The following is a 5,081-nucleotide window of genomic DNA, read 5'->3' as shown; positions in this document are numbered from 1 at the left end:
AACTTTAAAATAGACTGTAGTCGATTGCAAAAAAAATGGACCCAAATTATTGCCCTCCCTCTCCCAATGTCCTTCCGTAGAGCCTTCCACTTTGACTCTGGGCTGGCTTTAGGACTCGCTTCAGCCAACAGAATTATTGGCAAAATGGAGGCAAACAGAGTCTTGAAAAGTGCTTGCCCGCTAGGGTTTTCCTCTTGCTGCCCGCGGGACCCTGGCCACCACTGCCAAGCGAAGGAGGCAGGGCAAACTTCATGGATAGAGAGATGTGACCAAGACACCTCTGTTGCTGCAGGCAGCAGCGAGTTACTTGCCAGGCGTGCAAGCGAGGCCATCCCAGATCATCCGGCCTCGGCCAGCCCACCCGCTGACCACAGATGCATGAGTCCAGCAGAGACAGTCCAACTGGCTCCCAGAATTGTGAACTTAAGTTTAAGCCAGGATTTAAGTTTTAAGCCAACACATGGTGGGGCAGTTTGCTATATAATAAAACTAACTGATAATAAAATTTAAATATGTCTGGAGCTAAACAAAAGAGGGATCCAGCTCATTGTAGCTTCTGCTGGATGTAAACATTTAACAACGAGGAACTCCCTTGCATCACATCACTGCTTGTAAAAGTGACAGAGCAAAAACCACCTACAGGTCCCTTACATGTCATAGGAGAGTGGTTAAAAAATCATGACGCACGCCTATGCGGGTAAGTACGCCACTGCTAAACGTGATGGTGGAGAACAAAGCCCCACACACTGATTCCGATCGGCCACGGAATGCACACGCGTATACAAATGGAACACGGAGCGGAGGGGGTCACACAGAGCAGAGGAGAGAGCTTCCTGCTGTGAGGAATAAATAAAAAGCTCAGATTAAGCCCAGAATGTTTATGGGAAAGTGCTCAATTTTGCTTTTTCAGGATATGAGTGTACGGTAGTGGGAGCAGCCAAAAGCTCTACTCAAGCAAGGAAGGACATGGTTCTAAAGGGGGGTGTCAGACAAATAGTGGGAAAATGGCGGATGTTTTGACAGTGAAAGACATTCTTACATTCAGTAGCTAGAGTCTTTTTAATTTCTTCAGACATGTTGCTGAAAATTACAGGACTTCAAAGTGTGCTCCGAACACAAACGACAATGAAAATCACTGGTATAGAAAAATCTTCAATGACATGCAAAGACAGCTATATGTTAAATAAAAGAAGCCAATTGTAAAACACCATGTACAATACAATCCCATTTTTTTATTGAAGTATAATTGACATACTACATCCTATTCATTTCAGGTGCACATCATAGTGATTCGATGTTTTTACACATTGTGAAATGACCCCCATGATAAATCCAGTTAACATGTGTCATTATGCGAAGTACTTATAATACCATGTTCCCTATGCTGTGCATTGCATCCTCATGAGTTACTTATTTTATAGCTGGAAGTTTATACCTCGTGATCCCCTTAATCTATTTTGCCTGCCCACCCAACCTATCCCCTCCCCATGTCCCATAACCAACATTTTCTTTTCTGTACATATTAGCCTGTTTGTTTTGTTTGTTCATTTGTTTTGTTTTTTAGATACCCTATATAAGTGAAATCCTATGGCATTTGTCTTTTTCTGTCTGGTTTATTTCACTAGGCCTAGTACCCTAAAATTACATCTACGTTGTCACAAATGGCAAGATTTCATTCTTTTTTATGACTGAGGAATATTCCATTGTATACATATGCCACTTCTTCTTTATCCATTCATCCATCGATGGACACTTAGGTTGCTTCCATCTCTTGGCTATGGTAAATAATGCTGCAGAAACATAGGGGTGTAGACAGCTTTTCAAACTAGTGTTTTCATTTTCTCTGGTAAATTTCCAGAAGCGGAACTGCTGGATTGTATGGTAGTTCTATTTTTGTTTTTTTGAGGACCCTCCAAACTGTTTTCCACAGTGGCTGCACCAATTTTCATTCCCACCAACAATGCACAAGGGTTCCCTCTTCTCCACATCCTCACCAACACTTATTTCTTGCCTTTCTGATTTTAGCCACTCTGACAGCAGGCAGCAGCATCTCACTGTGGTTTTGACTTGCATCTCCACAATGATGAGTGATGTTGAGCATCTTTTCATGTGTCTGTTGGCCATCTGCCTGTCTTCTCTGGAAAAATGTCTATTAAGGTCTTCTGCCCATTTTTTAATTGGATTATTTGTTTTTCTGGTGTTGAGTTATATACGTTCTTTATATATTAACTCATTATCAGATATATCTTTTGCAAAGATTTTCTCCCATTCAGTAGGTTGCCTTTTCATCTTGTTGATGGCTTCTTTTGCTGTGCAGAAGCTTTTTAGTTTAATGTAGTCTCAGTAGTTTATTTTTGCTTTTGTTTCCCTTGCCTGAGGAAACATATCCATAAATACATTACTAAGAGTAATGGTTGAGAGATTACTACCTGTGTTTTCTTTTAGGAGCTTTTTTTGTTTTAGGTCTCACATTTAGTTCCTTAATCCATTTTGAGATGATTTTTGTGAATGGTGTGAGTGATCCAGTTTCATCCCTTTATATGTAAGTGTCCAGTTTTCCTAGCATCATTTGTTGAAGAGACTGTCTTTTCCCCATTACATATTCCTGTCTCTTCCCTCATAGATTAGTTGACCATAAATGCATGGGTTTGTTTCTGGGCTCTGCATTCTGTTCCACTGAGCCATGTGTCTATTTTTGTGTCAGTACCATACTTCTGACTACTACAGCTTTGTAGTATATTTTGAAAACTGGGATTATGGATACCTACGACTTTTAATTTTGTGTATCATTTAACTACATCTTATAGTTACAGTTGCTTTGATACAATCTCATTTTCATTATAAAAAGCATATGCAGCCATAGGAAAGTAACTGGGCATAGAGACTAAAACTGGGGTGTCCTAGTGGTTATCTTTGGAAGATGGGGTAGGGGTAATTTTTATTTTTTTATTCTTGCTCACTGGTATTTTCTAAACTGCTATAATGGGCATGCACTATTATGTACTGAGAAAAACTTCCTAAAAGTTCTAGTTTTTAAAAAAAGAAAGAGGGCATACTCATGAATGTACACACATGTGCACCCCGAAGCAAAGTGGAGCAGGACTTCATATTTCTCTGGACCGTGCTTGCAAACGTTCTGCCACTGCCCTGTACTCACTCAGAATTCTGTTTGGAGGTAGGCAGCCTCTGGAACCATAGAATCTTCTACCAGGCAAAAACACAAAAACACGTGGACTCCTTGCAGGCACGTCACCTACCCGATTCTCCTGGGAGGCAGGCAAATGCCATTTGGCATCACTCTCTACAGCCAGAGGCAGAGACGAGGTAGTGACTTAGATGCTCTGTTTCTGGCATTCTGCAAATCTTCTGCAAGAATGTGAGCAGGTCCAGCAGCTGCGGCTGCCATGTGATGGGGGAGACACCCTGCTCATTAAGGGCAGCAAGTCAGCGCTCTCTACCGGCCCTGGCAGCCAGTGATGGACAGAGCACCAAAGTGTCTTTGTGCATGACGGATTCCGCTTCCAAGGAAACGGTGGGAAGACGAACTAGCTAATCATCAGACCTGTTTCTGAAATGCCATCTAGTCAGATGCAGCAGAGCCCAGCCATATGTCCTTGGCCATAAATGCGGTGAGAACAAAAGCCAAGCAACTCTCCGTTAGCAAGCTCAGGGGAACAAATAGCGAAGTAACAAGTCCAAGATTCAGAATGACAGGCAGTGTGGAAGATGCCGCAGAAGTACAGTCTATCACTAGTGCAGTCATGGGGCCATAGTCTATGAGAATTTTACAAGACAATGAATTAATGGCTGGGCTACAAAATGGAAAATTAGAGCTGATGAGGCCAGCAGACCATCCTTTTGAACTGTTTGTTGACCTGTAATTGATCTTTTTTAGTAAAGGGAATATGGTTGCCAGACATCTACAAGGATGTGATCGACATGTCACTGTCACCTTTTGGAGCACTCACGTCATGTTCAACTCAGCTGTCCTATATACTTGTCCCGGAATAGAGGTGAAAAGTACAATGTTTTCCCTTTGAAAAAAATCCTGAGTTAGGTTAGGATTAGGAAATAGATTCCCCAATTATTCAAAAGAACAGATCACGGATTGGGACTGTTTGCCTGTCCCTCTCTTGATTGGACCCACGGTACAGTTAGTAAATTACAACACATGTTAAAGCTCAGCAGGAAACATGGTCACAGTGCTTCCTCCTGCAGAGCCCTCAGCTCTAGCCACTAACCAGCTCTGCCTGTGAACTTCATCCGTACGCAGTCACGGCAGCAAGCGAACAGTTCCCACTTCTGAGAGCTGACTAAGGGCCAGGCACTAGATGAGACCCTGGCAGATGTTATTCCCTTAATTATCACAAAAATCTAGGAGGAGAGGACAATCATTTCCTCTTTTGTACAGGGTCAGAGAAGAGGGGCAGCTTGTCCACAGCGATGCTGTTAGCAGGAGAACGGGACTCAAATTTCTTTGAGGAGCACGGGAGAAGCAGCAGGGACTGGGTGGAAAGGAGCAGGGCTCCAAAGACGCATTGTAGCTGATTCATCCCCAGCAAATCACTTCATCTCACTACCGAAGGAGGCTCACCTCTCTTTCTGAGCTACTTCATAGCATTTTTGTGAGGCCCAAATGAGATCTCGTATATGAAAACCCTTGATTGAAAACAGGAAAGCATTTGACAAATACCATGTGTCATTAATAAAAAGACAGAAGACTAAGTCATACTCCTTGAGAGTGTAACACTTCAATCACTACAACGTCAACGGAAAGACCACACCCTCTTTTGCCCCCCAACTAAATCCTTTAAACACAGGATTTTCTTAAGCAATCTCTCAAAGATGAAGGGCTCAGGGATGCACGCTCGTACCTGAACTGGCCTTACAGGGAGCTTCAGTGTCTTAAATTTAATTCAGACATCCCCTCTGAGCGATTTATCCTGACTGGAGAAAGTAACCATTTTGTTACTACTAGTAATTCTGTTTCAAAAAAAGGACTACTGTAATTTTACAACCTTAATCTATGCACTACAGGAATGAGAAAAAACAAATAATACTGTCTCATGAAAGGCCACATT

This window comes from Martes martes (assembly GCF_963455335.1).
Source record: "Martes martes genome assembly, contig: scaffold_130, whole genome shotgun sequence".
Classification (NCBI taxonomy): domain Eukaryota; kingdom Metazoa; phylum Chordata; class Mammalia; order Carnivora; family Mustelidae; genus Martes; species Martes martes.
Note: the sequence above shows the minus strand (reverse complement) of the source record.